Source organism: Scyliorhinus canicula, chromosome 6 (assembly GCF_902713615.1).
Source record: "Scyliorhinus canicula chromosome 6, sScyCan1.1, whole genome shotgun sequence".
Classification (NCBI taxonomy): Eukaryota; Metazoa; Chordata; class Chondrichthyes; order Carcharhiniformes; family Scyliorhinidae; genus Scyliorhinus; species Scyliorhinus canicula.
The window spans coordinates 201,416,249-201,434,703 of record NC_052151.1 but is presented as its reverse complement, the minus strand read 5'-3'; the positions used below and the strand labels follow the sequence as shown (position 1 = coordinate 201,434,703).

General features: G+C 54.1%; 1 protein-coding gene across 1 annotated transcript in view; it reads right to left on the bottom strand.

Annotated features, from left to right (window-relative positions):
* LOC119967981 overlaps positions 1 to 18,455 on the bottom strand; it is a 94,882-nt gene that overhangs the window by 19,003 nt on the left and 57,424 nt on the right. The window lies entirely within an intron of this gene.

Sequence of the window (18,455 nt, the reverse complement as noted above, 5' to 3'; positions counted from 1 at the left end):
TCGCTGCTCTCAACCTCCTGTATACTGGAGCTACAATTCAGGTTCCCAATCCCCTGCTGAACTAGTTTAAACCCTCCCGAAGAGCAGTAGCAAATTTTCCCCCAGGATATTGGTACCCCTCTGGTCCAGGTGTAGACCATCCCGTTTGTAGAGGACCTTCCTCAGAATGAGTCCCAATTATCCAGGTATCTGAAACCCTCCCTCCTTACCATATAATTTACAGTGCAGAAGGAGGCCATTCGGCCCATCGAGTCTGCACCAGTTCTTGGAAAGAGCACACTACCCAAGGTCAACACCTCCCCCTATCCCAATAACCCAGTAACCCCACCCAACACTAAGGGCAATTTTGGACACTAAGGGCAATTTATCATGGCCAATCCACCTAACCTGCACATCTTTGGACTGTGGGAGGAAACCGGAGCACCCGGAGGAAATCCACGCACACACGGGGAGGATGTGCAGACTCCGCACAGACAGTGACCCAAGCTGGGGATCGAACCTGGGACCCTGGAGCTGTGAAGCCATTGTGCTATCCACAATGCTACCGTGCTACCCTCCTGCACCATCCCTGCAGCCACGTGTTCAACTGCTCTCTCCCTATTCCCCGTATCGCTAGCACGTGGCATGGCTAACAACCCAGAGATATTAACTCTGTCCTAGATCTAAGTTTCCACCCTAGCTCCCTCAATTCCTGCCTTACATCTCTATCCCTTTTCCTACCTATGTCGTTGGTACCTATGTGGACCATGACTTGGGGCTGCTCCCCCTCCCCCTTAAGGATCCCGAAAACACGATCTGAGACATCGCGGACCCTGCCACCTGGGAGGCAACACACCAACGGTGAGTCTCTCTCATTCCCACAGATTCTCCTATCTAGCCCCCTAACTATGGAGTCTCCAATGACTAATGCTCTACTCCTCTCCCCCGTTCCCTTCTGAGCAACAGGGACAGACTCTGTGCCAGAGACCTGTACCCCATGGCTGACCCCTGGTAAGTCGTCCCCCCCAACAGTATCCAAAGCGGTATACTTGTTACTAAGGGGAACGACCACAGGGGATCCCTGTACTGACAGCTTCTTCCCAGCCCCTCCCACCGTCACCCATCTATCTTCATTCTTCGGAGTAACTACATCCCTGAAGCTTCTATCTATGACCACCTCTGCCTCCCGAATGATCCGAAGTTCATCCAGCTCCAGTTCCCTAACACGGTTTCTGAGGAGCTGGAGTTGGCTGCACTTCCCACAGATGAAATCAGCAGGGACACTGACGCCGTCCCTCACCTCAAACACTCTGCAGGAGGAGCATTGTACTGCCTTCCCAGCCATCCCCTCTAGATAAAAAAAGAAAAAGAAAGGAAGAGCTTACCTGATATTCACTCAACCCCTTAGGTTAAAGGAGGTGGAAGAGTGGGGGACACTACAAGAGTAGTGTCTCGGGTTTAGCAACCGCCCAACTTATATACAGGTACTAACAAATCTTCCAGGAATCCCCACTTCCTGCAGCTCTAAAGGTAAGTTTTTGAAAAGGTAAACTTACCTTCCCGACAGGTCCCTGGACACTGCTCCCGCCGAAAATCTGGAGGCCGCTTCTCCTGTAAGGTAAGTTTTTAAAGTTAAACTTACCTTCCCGACAGGCCCCTGGACACTGATCCCTTCAGCCTGTGAAGGGCATTCAGCCTCTAATCTTCGGGTAAGCGTTCTCCAAGGCAGCCTTCAGGACGCACAACAACGCAGAATCGCCGAGCAGAAACTGATAGTCGAGTTCTGCACACATGGGTACATCCTCAACCAGGACCTTGGATTCATGTCACATTACAATCACCCCCACCATCTGGCCTGAGCTTGTGAAATCCTACCAACTGTCCTGGCTTGAGAAAATTCACATCTCTTTAACCTGGGGTTACCCCTCTCTCCAGTCGCACCGATGGACTGTGAAGACTCAAATGCTCACATTCAAAGTATCGTCTTGCATCTTTGACTTTGTCTATATGTGTGTTTCTGGAAGCTACCTCTTCATTCACCTGAGGAAGGAGCAGTGCTCCGAAAGCTAGTGATTTGAAACAAACCTGTTGGACTTTAACCTGGTGTTGTAAGACCTCTTACTGTGCTCACCCCAGTCCAATGCCGGCATCTCCACATCATCCACCAGGAAAGCAGTGTACCAACTCCACCAGACATGGGACAGTTTGCGAACAGGGAGAAAATGCTGCCCAGCTGCTGGCTCCCCAGCTGAGAAAGCAGGCAGCCACGAGGGAAATAGCACAGGTACAGGACGGCAGAGGCAGACTGGGAACAGAACCAAAAGGTCTCAAGCATTTGAGACCTTCTAGCGGGGACTGTACACCACTGAGCCCCCGACGGGGGTGTGGGGATGTAACAGTTCCTCGACAGACTGGAACGACCAGTTGTGGGAGGACAGAAGGGGGGAGCTGGAAGCACCAATAGATCTCGGAGAAATCATGGGGATATTCAGCTCCATGCCGGCTGGGAAGGCACCGGAAATGGACGGGTTCCCGGTGGGCTTCTATACAAAATTTGCACCGGACCTGGCCCCATATCCAAAGGACATGGCAAGGGGCACTCTGTCCCCCACGCTAGCGCATGCCACAATCTCACTGATACCCAAAAAAGACAAAGACCTGACGGAACGTGGAGCATTGAGACCCATTTCACTGCTAAATGTGGATGCGAAAATACTCGCAACGATCCTGGTTAAAAGGCTGGAGAACTGTGTACCAAGGTGGATGCTGAAGACCAAACGGGCTTTGTCAAGAGTAGGCAACTCAGCGCGAGCATCAGGTGCCTGTTGAACGTAATAATGAGCCCGCCCCCCCCCCCCCCCCCCCCCCCCCGGGGAGAGAACACCAGAGGTGATCGTCTCCAGACATAGAAAAGGCCTTCGATACAGTCGAATGGAAATGCCTCCTCAAGGTACTGGAACAGTTTGGGCTAGGAGCAGGATTCGACACCTGGGCGAGGCTCCTGTACAACGCTCCCAAGGTGAGCGTTCGAACCAACACCACCAGCTCTGAATACTTCCAGCAATAGAGATGCACAAGGCAGGGATGCCAACTGCCCCTGGCGATAGCCCTGCGGGAAGCAAAAAGCTGGAGGGAAATTGAAAGAGGAGACAGGGAGCATGCGTCTCACTCTGTGCAGATGACCTGCTCCTGTACGGCTCAAAGCCACAGGAAGCACTGAAAGCAATCATACAGATCCGAATAGAGTTCGGAATGTTCTCAGGTTTCAAACTCAACCTGGGAAAAGTGAGGCATTCCCAGAGAACCCAAATGGGGGAGGGGCAGAGCTGGAGGGACTCCTGTTTGAAATAGACCAGAACAGATTCCTATACCTGGGGATCCAGATAGCCAGAGACTGGACACAGATCCACAAGTGGAACCTGACCCGCCTGGTGTAGGAAGTCAAAAAGGACGGACAGAGGTGGGGCTGACTCCCATTCTCCCTGGTGGGGAGAGTGCAGACAATCAAAATGAACGTGCTGCCGGGGTTCCTCTTCCTGTTCAGGTCCGTACGAATCTTCATCCCAACAACAGCCAGTCGAGGGAGAACTGGAAGGATTAGAGAGGGAAAAAAACAAAAGACAAGGTGAGCACCAGAGACGCAGATCCCGGGGGGAGGCAGAGCGTCTGAGACGGACAGACAAGGACAACATGGGGGGGGGGGGGGGGGGGGAGAGAGCAAACAAACTAGACGGCAGCAATTTGTAAATAAAATAACACAGGACAAAAATCTATTTTATATACTGTACAATAAATAAAAACATACCATTGACCTTCTTTACTGCCTGCTCTACCTGCACGCTAACTTTCAGCAACTTTGGGGGGGTTTAAACTAATTCAGCAGGGGCATGGGAACCTGGATTGTAGTTTTGGGGTACGGGAGATTGAGAGTATAGAGGTCAGGAGCACAGATTTGACTTCGCAGGAGGGTGCCAGTGTTCAGGTAGGTGGTTTGAAGTGTGTCTACTTCAATGCCAGGAGTATACGAAATAAGGTTGGGGAACTGGCAGCATGGATTGGTACCTGGGACTTCGATGTTGTGGCCATTACAGAGACATGGATAGAGCAGGGACAGGAATGGTTGTTGCAGGTTCCGGGGTTTAGGTGTTTTAGTAAGCTCAGAGAAGGGGGCAAAAGAGGGGGAGGTGTGGCGCTGCTAGTCAAGGACAGTATTACGGTGGCGGAAAGGATGCTAGATGGGGACTCTTCTTCCGAGGTAGTATGGGCTGAGGTTAGAAACAGGAAAGGAGAGGTCACCCTGTTGGGAGTTTTCTATAGGCCACCTAATAGTTCTAGGGATGTAGAGGAAAGGATGGCGAAGATGATTCTGGAAAAGAGCGAAAGTAACAGGGTAGTTGTTATGGGAGACTTTAACTTTCCAAATATTGACTGGAAAAGATATAGTTCGAGTACATTAGATGGGTCATTCTTTGTACAATGTGTGCAGGAGGGTTTCCTGACACAATATGTTGACAGGCCAACAAGAGGCGAGGCCACATTGGATTTGGTTTTGGGTAATGAACCAGGCCAGGTGTTAGATCTGGAGGTAGGTGAGCACTTTGGAAACAGTGACCACAATTCGGTGACCTTTACGTTAGTGATGGAAAGGGATAAGTATACCCCGCAGGGCAAGAGTTATAGCTGGGGGAAGGGCAATTATGATGCCATTAGACATGACTTAGGATGTGTTGGTTGGAGAAGTAGGCTGCAAGGGTTGGGCACACTGGATATGTGGAGCTTGTTCAAGGAACAGCTATTGCATGTTCTTGATAAGTACGTACCAGTCAGGCAGGGAGGAAGGGGTCGAGCGAGGGAACCGTGGTTTACCAAAGAAGTGGAATCTCTTGTTAAGAGGAAGAAGGAGGCCTATGTGAAGATGAGGCATGAAGTTTCAGTTGGGGCGCTTGATAGTTACAAGGAAGCGAGGAAGGATCTAAAGAGAGAGCTGAGACGAGCAAGGAGGGGACATGAGAAGTCTTTGGCAGGTAGGATCAAGGAAAACCCAAAAGCTTTCTATAGGTATGTCAGGAATAAAAGAATGACTAGGGTAAGAGTAGGGCCAGTCAAGGACAGTGGTGGGAAGTTGTGTGTGGAGGCTGAGGAGATAAGCGAGATACTAAATTAATACTTTTCGTCAGTATTCACTCAAGAAAAAGATAATATTGTGGAGGAGAATGCTGAGACCCAGGCTATTAGAATAGATGGCATTGAGGTGCGTAGGGAAGAAGTGTTGGCAATTCTGGACAAGGTGAAAATAGATAAGTCCCCGGGGCCGGATGGGATTTATCCTAGGATTCTCTGGGAAGCCAGGGAAGAGATTGCTGAGCCTTTGGCTTTGATTTTTAGGTCATCATTGGCTACAGGAATAGTGCCAGAGGACTGGAGGATAGCAAATGTGGTCCCTTTGTTCAAGAAGGGGAGTAGAGATAACCCCGGTAACTATAGGCCGGTGAGCCTAACGTCTGTGGTGGGTAAAGTCTTGGAGAGGATTATAAAAGATACGATTTATAATCATCTAGATAGGAATAATATGATTAGGGACAGTCAGCATGGTTTTGTGAAGGGTAGGTCATGCCTCACAAACCTTATCGAGTTCTTTGAGAAGGTGACTGAACAGGTAGACGAGGGTAGAGCAGTTGATGTGGTGTATATGGATTTCAGTAAAGCGTTTGATAAGGTTCCCCACGGTCGGCTATTGCAAAAAATACGAAGGCTGGGGATTGAGGGTGATTTAGAGATGTGGATCAGAAATTGGCTAGTTGAAAGAAGACAGAGAGTGGTAGTTGATGGGAAATGTTCAGAATGGAGTTCAGTTACGAGTGGCGTACCACAAGGATCTGTTCTGGGGCCGTTGCTGTTTGTCATTTTTATAAATGACCTAGAGGAGGGCGCAGAAGGATGGGTGAGTAAATTTGCAGACGACACTAAAGTCGGTGGAGTTGTAGACAGTGCGGAAGGATGTTGCAGGTTACAGAGGGACATAGATAAGCTGCAGAGCTGGGCTGAGAGGTGGCAAATGGAGTTTAATGTGGAGAAGTGTGAGGTGATTCACTTTGGAAAGAATAACAGAAATGTGGAATATTTGGCTAATGGTAAAATTCTTGGCAGTGTGGATGAGCAGAGGGATCTCGGTGTCCATGTACATAGATCCCTGAAAGTTGCCACCCAGGTTGATAGGGTTGTGAAGAAGGCCTATGGTGTGTTGGCTTTTATTGGTAGAGGGATTGAGTTCCGGAGCCATGAGGTCATGTTGCAGTTGTACAAAACTCTAGTACGGCCGCATTTGGAGTATTGCGTACAGTTCTGGTCGCCTCATTATAGGAAGGACGTGGAAGCTTTGGAACGGGTGCAGAGGAGATTTACCAGGATGTTGCCTGGTATGGAGGGAAAATCTTATGAGGAAAGGCTGATGGACTTGAGGTTGTTTTCATTAGAGAGAAGAAGGTTAAGAGGTGACTTAATAGAGGCATACAAAATGATCAGAGGGTTAGATAGGGTGGACAGCGAGAGCCTTCTCCCGCGGATGGAGGTGGCTAGCACGAGGGGACATAGCCTTAAATTGAGGGGTAATAGATATAGGACAGAGGTCAGAGGTGGGTTTTTTACGCAAAGAGTGGTGAGGCCGTGGAATGCCCTACCTGCAACAGTAGTGAACTCGCCAACATTGAGGGCATTTAAAAATTTATTGGATAAGCATATGGATGATAAGGGCATAGTGTAGGTTAGATGGCCTTTAGATTTTTTTTCCATGTCGGTGCAACATCGAGGGCCGAAGGGCCTGTACTGCGCTGTATCGTTCTATGTTCTATGTTCTATGTTCTATGATGCACGGGGACGCCTCGGTCTCACTGAGTATCCACCTCTCTCAATTTACACCCATTCAAATAATAATACCCCCAACACTCTGCATTTTCTGTCTCTTCCCCCTGGCCCAACACTTCCCCCACCCCCACAGGAGAAGGCAGCGCACAACCGCAGGGAGAGAGAGGAGACTGGAGGGGTCCGCTGGGCCTGCAGACCCCTTCCCTCCCCCCAATCACAGAATGGCCGGCGCAGGACCTGGTCGGGCATGGGACCTGGGCGGGCAGTCACTGAGGTGGGGTTCTCATCAGTGAACCAAGTGAGCCCCCGCTGTGTGGCGTTGTCCCTGTGGCACATGTGTAACCACCCCACCCATTCCCAGCCCCCCCCCCCCAAACACTACACCACCCACCCCCCACACACCACCCCATCCCACCACCATGACACCACCCCCACACCATCCCCCACTGGACGCCATCACCACATCATCCCACCCGCCCCACACCACCTCCCCCACCCCACACACACACCACCCCCACTCCCAAACACCATCCCCATCACCCCCACACACACGACCACACCACCCCCACCACCACACACCACCTCCACACCACCCCCATATCATCCCACACCACCCCCACTGGACCCCCCACACCCTCACGCACCCAAGTTCTGCTCGGTGTCGCAATCTGAACCAAGCCCAAGAGTCAGACAATTCCACTACTTCCCTCTATTGGACCTTCCGCCTTTCCCGCCTCGGCCTGTCCATCTGTTCAATCCATTGGTCCTCTTCGTAACCGCCTGTGGACCTTGGCTTCCACTTCTTCCTTCCAAGCTCTGAGGCGGGCGGCCGAGCGTTCCAGGGCACTCATGGCGACTGAGAAGCCTTGTCCTGTCTGCTGTCGTTTCCTCTCAGCAAACCAAGACTGCATTCTCTCAACCGAATGCTTCAGTCTGGGAGTGGAGAGAGTGGCTGCTGGTCTGAGTTCTCTCTCACCACTGCTGCTCGGGAAGGGTAAGCAGATAAGTCCAGTGTCATCCATACTCCCCGTGTCTGACAAGGAGTCCAGCTTCGTGATGTCTACGCCTTCTTCATCTTGGAAACTTCCATTGGCACCATCAAGGGTAGTGTCCATTTTGGGTTCCTCACTGGTGCTAAGCAGGGAATCTTGGTCTCCCAGTCCCTCTGCGTGTTGGTCTGAGGCAGCAGAGGAGGGCTCACCGGCAGATGTGTCTGTCTGGCTGCAGCTGGCGCTCAGGCTAACTTCCTGCTGTTCAATCGGGTCCTCAACATCATCCAGATAGGCAGCTGGAGTAGGGGATTCCACCAGTGGTTCAGCTGCTCTCTTTACCCACTCCAGCATCTTGGGACCTCTCACTCCTTCGCTGATCTCCTCTCCCTGTGAAACTCCAAGATCCTGCTGGCCGTTCTGCACCATCGATATCAGGATGGCCCTCCTCCACAGTTGCTGACTTTTCACATCCCACAGCAGATAGTGGAGACTCAGGTCCTCTTCATCTTCACCCTCTGACTCTTCACTTCCAACTTCCATCTCCCAGCGTTCTGGAGATGATTGGGCAGACACGACGGCGACTGAGGCCTTTTCATCGCTGTCACTTTCTGCCCAATCTCCACCTTGGACAAGTTCTTGACTCTTTGTCTTTTCCACTTCAGTGATTCTGGTTGTGATGAAAATGGAGTGAACCCCTCTGTATATTCTCTCATTAGCCCAGCAATAAATGATCCACGTTGTGACGATCATGGCTCTCACTGTGTTGACGCTCTGATATCGTTTTCCATATGAGCAGTTGGCAGGTAGAAGCCCAAATCAATGGTAAACATTCTGTCAACAGCGGGTTAAAGTGGGGAGCTATGGAAACGGGTGATGCGGGATGATGTAAGCAAACATGGCGGATACCGTGACATCACGGAACTCTGTCACAAGAGCATCATACCCCCCAGTGTGATGTCACAGGGACCCACAATTCCCCAATTTACACACTCAAGTCGAAGGGCAGAATTCTCTGAGAGGCTAAGTGTAGACGCCAGGACTGAATGGGGAGTGTTCCCCGGTGCTGATGAGGGTGTGACTGCCGGAACCATTCACGACATGCCAATGTGCCAGCTCTCGCCCCACATGGCACTAGTGCCCCGAGATTCAGGAACACAGCTCGAGCTTTTGCTGGATGCCACGGAGGAGAGGTGGGACACCATGTACCCCCCTGGGGTGGGAAGGAGGCTGTCACCCACCGACGTCAACCGGGCCTGGGCAGAGGCCGTGAGCGCCGTGGGCCCCACCGTGAGGAACCGACAGCAGGGCCAGAAGAAGCTGCACGACCTCCTCAGGGCGGCCTGGTGAATAACCCGCTTCCAGCCCCTGGCATCATCATCATCATTCCACACACCCCCAACCCCACACCCAGCACCACCGCCCTCACCCCCCCCCCCCCCTCCCCGTTCCTCCCCCCTCCCCACCGAATGCAGACAGACCCCACCAGGCGGACGGCTAGACAGCGTTTCCTGTCCCATCAATGTTGGAGATGCGCAGAGCCAGTGACTACGTGAGGGAGTGCCAGGAACCATCCAGCACCTACAAGTGCAGTTGGAGGTGTCCAACCGCCTGCAGGAGCAGGAGGCAGTGCTGACAATGCGTGGCACCCAGGCCAACACCACATGGGTGGTGACTGAGGTGGAGTCCTTGGGTGTGAGGGTCACGGCCATGGGTCATGATGTCCAAGGCCTGCGGTACCGTGTACAGGCGATGGCTGAGGCACTGGACAGGGCAGCCATGGACCAGGGACACATGGACATTGCTGCAGTGCCCCAGAACTGGGCCCAGTCACAATGGCCATGGCTGCAGGCATCGAGAGCACTGGCCTGACATTGGCTGACCTGAGCCAGTCAGGGAGGGACCTGGCACGGTCACCGAGTGACATAGCACAGTCCCAGAGAGACGTGACACAGTCCCTGTGCTCCATGGTCGCCAGCATTGAGACCTGATTGAGATGAGGATGGGCCTCCAGGACTGGCAGTGCCAGGTGATGGCGGAGCCTCTGGAACTTGCTCCAGCCGTGCCCCATCCCAAAGGGTAGCCCGGGGGCGATCGGGCACCTCGAGGGAGGAGGAGGCGATGGGGCTGGTCCATGTGCCTCTGGTAGGGGATGTTCTGGAACACCGCAGCATCTATGACTCCCCCCCCCCCCCCCCCCCCCCCCCCCCGCCCGGCCTTGGCGCATCCGATGGGCAGAGGGCAGAACAAGGTGGCATCACACCTCCTGTGACACCCAGAAATCGGCTGGACCCATCCAGGCCCAGTTGCTGTCGAGGACGGCCACCAAAGGGCCACAGGGTAGAAGATACAGCAGGCCGACTCCACATCTGCTGCAACAGGCCCACCCAGACCGAGCATTGGGCCGTGTAAGATTAGAAAGGTAGACACTAGTTAAGTTGACAGGGGTGCAGCACATGAGATAGCGTCAAGGGCGAGAGCACAAACATTGTTAAAAGTACTGTCACCTATAAACACCCGCTCACTGACATCCAAACTGCCTCGGTTCTCTATTCGAAGAGTGTGAGGGATGGGCTAGGCTGATGCAGAGAGTGTGGTGGGGGAGGGGGGGGGGATGCTGGCGAGGGATGGGGGTGCTGCTCACAAGGTGAGGGCCGGTGATGTGGGATGCGGGTGTTGGAGGACGGTGCGGACCAGGGCGCCCAGGACAGTCGGAGGTACGCCCTGGTAGACTTTCACCGTAACTTTCATCGGATTTACAGTGCAGAAGGAGGCCATTTGGCCCATCGAGTCTGCACTGGCCCTTGGGAAGAGCAACCTACTTAAGTCCACACCCCTACACTATCCCCGTAACCCAGTAACCCCACTCAACACGTAGGGCAATTTTGGACACAGGGCAATTTATCATGGCCAAGCCACCGAACCCGCACATCTTTGGACTGTGGGAGGAAACCGGAGCACCCGGAGGAAACCCACGCAGACACGGGGAGAACGTGCAGACTCTGCAAAGAGAGTGAGCCAGCGGGGAATCACACCTGGGACCCTGGCGCTGTGAAGCAATGGTGCTAACCACTGTGCTACTATGTCGTCCATGAAGGTGGCAGGGCACTGGGCCAGAGATATCAGGGCACCATGTAAGTGACCCATCACCGTTTCCACCCCCAAGGGGTCCCCCCCCCCAGAACCCATCACCAGCCCCTCCTCCCCTGAAGTCTGGGGATCCGTGTGATGGAATGGCCAGCAGGCATGCTGGGATTGCCCGGGCAGGGAGTGGAATGTGAAGAGGTTGGGATTATATTCGCTGGAGTTCAGAAGAATGAGGAGGGATCTCATAGAAACCTATAAAATTCTAACAGGACTGGACAGGGTAGATGCAGGAAGGATGTTCCCGATGGGGACAGGGTAGATGCAGGAAGGATGTTCCCGAAGGGGACAGGGTAGATGCAGGAAGGATGTTCCCGATGGGGACAGGGTAGGTGCAGGAAGGATTTTCCCGATGGGGACAGGGTAGATGCAGGAAGGATGTTCCCGATGGGGACAGGGTAGATGCAGGAAGAATGTTCCCGATGGGGACAGGGTAGATGCAGGAAGGATGTTCCCGATGGGGACAGGGTAGATGCAGGAAGGATGTTCCCGATGGGGACAGGGTAGATGCAGGAAGGATGTTCCCGATGGGGACAGGGTAGATGCAGGAAGGATGTTCCCGATGGGGACAGGGTAGATGCAGGAAGGATGTTCCCGATGGGGACAGGGTAGATGCAGGAAGGATGTTCCCGATGGGGACAGGGTAGATGCAGGAAGGATGTTCCCGATGGGGACAGGGTAGATGCAGGAAGGATGTTCCCGATGGGAACAGGGTAGATGCAGGAAGGATGTTCCCGATGGGGACAGGGTAGATGCAGGAAGGATGTTCCCGATGGGGACAGGGTAGATGCAGGAAGGATGTTCCCGATGGGGACAGGGTAGATGCAGGAAGGATGTTCCCGATGGGGACAGGGTAGATGCAGGAAGGATGTTCCCGATGGGGACAGGGTAGATGCAGGAAGGATGTTCCCGATGGGGACAGGGTAGATGCAGGAAGGATGTTCCCGATGGGGACAGGGTAGATGCAGGAAGGATGTTCCCGATGGGGACAGGGTAGATGCAGGAAGGATGTTCCCGATGGGGACAGGGTAGATGCAGGAAGGATGTTCCCGATGGGGACAGGGTAGATGCAGGAAGGATGTTCCCGATGGGGACAGGGTAGATGCAGGAAGGATGTTCCCGATGGGGACAGGGGAGATGCAGGAAGGATGTTCCCGATGGGGACAGGGTAGATGCAGGAAGGATGTTCCCGATGGGGACAGGGTAGATGCAGGAAGGATGTTCCCGATGGGGACAGGGTAGATGCAGGAAGGATGTTCCCGATGGGGACAGGGTAGATGCAGGAAGGATGTTCCCGATGGGGACAGGGTAGATGCAGGAAGGATGTTCCCGATGGGGACAGGGTAGATGCAGGAAGGATGTTCCCGATGGGGACAGGGTAGATGCAGGAAGGATGTTCCCGATGGGGACAGGGTAGATGCAGGAAGGATGTTCCCGATGGGGACAGGGTAGATGCAGGAAGGATGTTCCCGATGGGGACAGGGTAGATGCAGGAAGGATGTTCCCGATGGGGACAGGGTAGATGCAGGAAGGATGTTCCCGATGGGGACAGGGTAGATGCAGGAAGGATGTTCCCGATGGGGACAGGGTAGATGCAGGAAGGATGTTCCCGATGGGGACAGGGTAGATGCAGGAAGGATGTTCCCGATGGGGACAGGGTAGATGCAGGAAGGATGTTCCCGATGGGGACAGGGTAGATGCAGGAAGGATGTTCCCGATGGGGACAGGGTAGATGCAGGAAGGATGTTCCCGATGGGGACAGGGTAGATTCAGGAAGGATGTTCCCGATGGGGACAGGATAGATGCAGGAAGGACGTTCCCGATGGGGACAGGGTTAATGCAGGAAGGATGTTCCCGATGGGGACAGGGTAGATGCAGGAAGGATGTTCCCGATGGGGACAGGGTAGATGCAGGAAGGATGTTCCCGATGGGGACAGGGTAGATGCAGGAAGGATGTTCCCGATGGGGACAGGGTAGATGCTGGAAAGGTGTTCCCGATGGGGACAGGGTAGATGCAGGAAGGATGTTCCCGATGGGGACAGGGTAGATTCAGGAAGGATGTTCCCGATGGTGGGTGTGCCCAGAAGCAGGGTTCACAGTCTGAGGATACGGGGTAGAACATTGAAGATAGAGATGAAGAGAAATATCTTCACCCAGAGAGTGGTCGGCTGTGGAATTCGTTACCACAGGAAGGAGTTGAGGCCAAACATTGTATGTTTCCAAAAATCAGTTAGATTTCGCACTTAGAGGGTGGCAGTGTGACACAGTGGTTAGCACTGCTGCCTCACGGCACTGAGGACCCGGGTTCAATCCCGGCTCTGGGTCACTGTCCCTGTGAAGTTTGCACATTCTCTATGTAGAACATAGAACAGTACAGCACAGAACAGGCCCTTCGGCCCTCGATGTTGTGCCGAGCAATGATCACCCTACTCAAACCCACGTATCCACCCTATACCCGTAACCCAACAACCCCCCCCTTAACCTTACTTTTTAGGACACTACGGGCAATTTAGCATGGCCAATCCACCTAACCCGCACATCTTTGGACTGTGGGAGGAAACTGGAGCACCCGGAGGAAACCCACGCACACACGGGGAGGACGTGCAGACTCCACACAGACAGTGACCCAGCCGGGAATCGAACCTGGGACCCTGGAGCTGTGAAGCATTTATGCTAACCACCATGCTACCGTGCTGCCCTAAATGTATATTGTCTGTGCATATGTTTCTGGAACCTACCTCTTCATTCACCATTCTCCCCGTGTCTGTGCAGGTTTCCTCCGGGTGCTCCGGTTTCCTCCCACAGTACAAAGATGTGCAGGTAGGTAGATTGGCCATGATAAATTGGCCCTTAATGTCCAAGACGTTGGGTGGGGTTACGGGTATAGGGTGTGGGCTTGGATAGAGTGCTGTTTCCAAGGGCCGGTGCAGACTAGATGGGTCGAATGGCTTCCTTCTGCACTGTACATTCTGTATTTCCTCCCCTCACCCTTCTCTCTCCCTCTGCCCCTCATCCTTCCCTCTGCCCCTCACTCTTCCCTCCCTCTGCCACTCCCCCTCTGCCCCTCTCCCTCTGCCCCTCACCCTGCCCTCTGCCCCTCACTCTTCCCTCCCTCTGCCCCTCACCCATCTCTCCCTCTGCCCCTCACCCTCTCCCTCTGCCCCTCACCCTTCTCTCCCTCTGCCCCTCACCCTTCTGTCTCTCTGGCCCTCACCCATCTCTCCCTCTGCCCCTCACCCTCTCCCTCTGCCCCTCACCCTTCCCTCCCTCTGCCCCTCACCCTTCTCTCCCTCTGCCCCTCACCCTTCTGTCTCTCTGCCCCTCACCCTCTCCCTCTGCCCCTCACCCTTCCCTCAATCTGCCCCTCTCCCTCTGCCCCTGACCCTCTCTCTCCCTCTGCCCCTCACACTCTCCCTCTGCCCCTCACCCTCTCCCTCTGCCCCTCACCCTCTCCCTCTGCCCCTCACCCTCTCCCTCTGCCCCTCACCCTTCCCTCCCTCTGCCCCTCACCCTTCTCTCCCTCTGCCCCTCCCACTTCCCTCCCCCTGCCCCTCACCCTTCTCTCCCTCTGCCCCTCACCCTTCTGTCTCTCTGCCCCTCTCCCTCTGCCCCTGACCCTCTCTCTCCCTCTGCCCCTCACACTCTCCCTCTGCCCCTCACCCTCTCCTTCTGCCCCTCACCCTCTCCCTCTGCCCCTCACCCTTCTCTCCCTCTGCCCCTCACCCTTCCCTCCCTCTGCCCCTCACCCTTCTCTCCCTCTGCCCCTCACCCTTCCCTCCCCCTGCCCCTCACCCTTCTCTCCCTCTGCCCCTCACCCTTCTGTCTCTCTGCCCCTCACCCTCTCCTCTGCCCCTCACCCTTCCCTCAATCTGCCCCTCTCCCTCTGACCCTCTCTCTCCCTCAGCCCCTCACACTCTCCCTCTGCCCTCACCCTCTCCCTCTGCCCCTCACCCTCTCCCTCTGCCCCTCACCCTCTCCCTCTGCCCCTCACCCTTCCCTCCCTCTGCCCCTCACCCTCTCCCTCTGCCCCTCACACTCTCCCTCTTCCCCTCACCCTTCTCTCCCTCTGCCCCTCACCCTCTCCCTCTGCCCTCGCCCTTCTCTCCCTCTGCCCCTCACCCTTCTCTCCCTCTGCCCCTCACCCTTCTCTCCCTCTGCCCCTCACCCTCTCCCTCTGCCCCTCACCCCCTCCCTCTGCCCTCTCCCTCTGCCCCTCTCCCTCTGCCCCTTCCCCTCTGCCCCTCACCCTTCTCTCTCCCTCTGCCCCTCTCCCTCTGCCCCTCACCCTCTCTCTCTGCCCCTCACCCTCTCCCTCTGCCCCTCTCCCTCTGCCCCTCACCCCCTCCCTCTGCCCCTCTCCCTCTGCCCCTCACCCTCTGCCCCCTCCCTCTGCCCCTCACCCTCTGCCCCTCACCCTTCCCTCCCTCTGCCCCATACCCTCTGCCCCTCTCCCTCTACCCCTCACCCTCTCCCTCTGCCCCTCACCCTCTCCCTCTGCCCCTTGCGTGGTATCTCAATCGATGTGTTTAAGATGATCAAAGTAGGGTCGGTATTTGGGAGAGTCGATGAGGAGATTTCTTACCAAGGTGGAGCAGTGTGTGGGGATGGGGGGTTTAATCCACAATCGGCTGGAACTGTCTCTGAGTTAGAAACAGGCCGTTTAGTGGCTCGTGTCAGGAAGTTCTGCCTCACACAAAGAGAAGTGGAAATGAGGAACTCTCCCAAATAGCTGCCGAGAGTGAGGGAGGCCAACTCGAGGATTGCTGAGCGAGGGAGGCCCACTCGAGGATTGCTGAGCGAGGGAGGCCAACTCGAGTTTAGCTGGAGTGAGGGAGGCCCACTCGAGGATTGCTGAGCGAGGGAGGCCCACTCGAGGATTGCTGAGCGAGGGAGGCCCACTCGAGGATTGCTGAGCGAGGGAGGCCCACTCGAGGATTGCTGAGTGAGGGAGGCCAACTCGAGGATTGCTGAGCGAGGGAGGCCCACTCGAGGATTGCTGAGCGAGGGAGGCCCACTCGAGTTTAACTAGAACAAGAATAAAGAACAAAGAAAATTACAGCACAGGAACAGGCCCTTCGGCCCTCCCAGCCTGCGCTGATCCAGATCCTTTACCTAAACCTGTCGCCTATTTTCCAAGGATCTACTTCCCTCTGTTCCCCACCCATTCATATATCTGTCTAGATGTTTCTTAAATGATGCTATCGTGCCCGCCTCTACCACCTCCGCTGGTAAAGCGTTCCAGGCACCCACCACCCTCTGCGTAAAAGACTTTCCACGCTCATCTCCCTTAAACTTTCCCCCTCTCACCTTGAAATCGTGACCCCTTGTAACTGACACCCCCACTCTTGGAAAAAGCTTGTTGCTATCCACCCTGTCCATACCTCTCATAATTTTGTAGACCTCAATCAGGTCCCCCCTCAACCACCGTCTTTCCAATGAAAACAATCCTAATCTACTCAACCTTTCTTCATAGCTAGCACCCTCCATACCAGGCAACATCCTGGTGAACCTTCTCTGCACCCTCTCTAAAGCATCCACATCCTTCTGGTAATGTGGCGACCAGAACTGCACGCAGTATTCCAAATGTGGCCTAACCAAAGTCCTATACAACTGTAACATGACCTGCCTACTCTTGTACTCAATACCCCGGCCGATGAAGGCAAGCATGCTGTATGCCTTCTTGACCACTCTATCAATCTGCGTTGCCACCTTCAGGGTACAATGGACCTGAACTCCCAGATCTCTCTGTACATCAATTTTCCCCAGGACTCTTCCATTGACCATATAGTCTGCTCTTGAGTTAGATCTTCCAAAATGCATCACCTCGCATTTGCCTGGATTGAACTCCATCTGCCATTTCTCTGCCCAACTCTCCAATCTATCTATATTTTGCTGTATTCTCTGACAGTCCGCCTCGCTCTCTGCAACTCCACCAATCTTAGTATCATCTGGAGTGAGGGAGGCACACTCGAGTTTAACTGAAGGGAGGGAGGCCCACTCGAGGTTTGCTGAGTGAGGGAGGCCCACTCGAGGTTTGCTGAGTGAGGGAGGCCCACTCGAGTTTAGCTAGAGTGTGGGAGACCCACTCGAGTTTAGCTGAGTGAGGGAGGGCCACTCGAGTTTAGCTAGAGTGAGGGAGGCCCACTCGAGTTTAGCTGAGTGAGGGAGACCCACTCGTGTTTAGCTGAGTGAGGGAGGCCCACTCGAGTTTAGCTGGAGTGAGGGAGGCCCACCCGAGGTTTGCTGAGTGAGGGAGGTCCATTTGAGGTTTGCTCAGTGAGGGAGGCCCACTCGACTTTAGCTGGCGTGATGGAGGCCTACTTGAGTTTAGTTGAGTGAGGGAGGCCCACTTGAGTTTTGCTGGGTGAGGGAGGCCCACTCTTGTTTAGCTGGGTGAGGGAGGCCCACTCGAGTTTAGCTGAGTGAGGGAGGCCCACTCGAGGTTTGCTGAGTGAGGGAGGCCCACTCGAGGTTTGGTGGGTGAGGCAGTGAGGGACTAGGAATCAAAGTGGGCAGTTACCATTCAGATCCTCCATAACCTAATTCAACATCAGAGAGGGGCTGAATGGCCTCCACAGTTCCCATGATGAGATGCAAAGCAGTGATTAGAACACAACCTTTCATGTGTGTGTATATATTTACAAAATACAAAAACCGTCAGCAATATAAACTCATGGTACAATTCTTTAGAAACATTTACAGGGACTCGGAGACCCTGGCGGTGATAATTCACGAATCCTTCAAGGTGGCAAGGCAAGAAGAAAAAGGCTGTTTATAAATTAATCCCCCAGCCTGTTTGCTTCAGTGGGTTCATTTCCATTTAAAAAACACACAGAACGAATGCCACATTGCGAGGAGCCACTTCACTCAGTTGCAACACCAATTGACAGGGTGGCAGAGTGGTTGGCACTGCTGCCTCACAGCTCCAGGGTCCCAGGTTCAATTCCAGCCTCGGGTAACTGGATGCAGTTCATACTTTCTCCCCATGTCTGTGTGGGTTCCCTCCGGGTGCTCCGGTTTCCTCCCATACTCCAAAGATGTGCAGGTTAGGTGGATTGGCCATGATAAACTGTCCCTTCGTGTCCAAAAAGGTCAGGTGGGTTATTGGGTTCCGGGGTTAGGGTGGAGGAGTGGCCTGAAGTAGGATGTTCTTTGAAGGGCCGGTGTAAACTCGATGGGCTGAATGGCCTCCTTCTGCACTGTAAATTCTATGATCTATGATGAACGTGCCAAACGATGGGTTCCGTTCCTGCCTTTTCAAACAACGCTTCAATTGGCCCAGTTATCGTCGCTCCTGTGTCACTGTCCACGGTTTAGAATGGACGGGTCGGATGGACAGGGGTTTCAAATAGCGCCAATCGAATAGGCAGCACCTCCCAACGTATGGAACTGCATTGATTGATTGATTGATTGATATTTATTGTCACACGTACCGAAGTGCAGTGGAAAGTATTTTTCTGCGGCCGAGGGAACGTACACAGT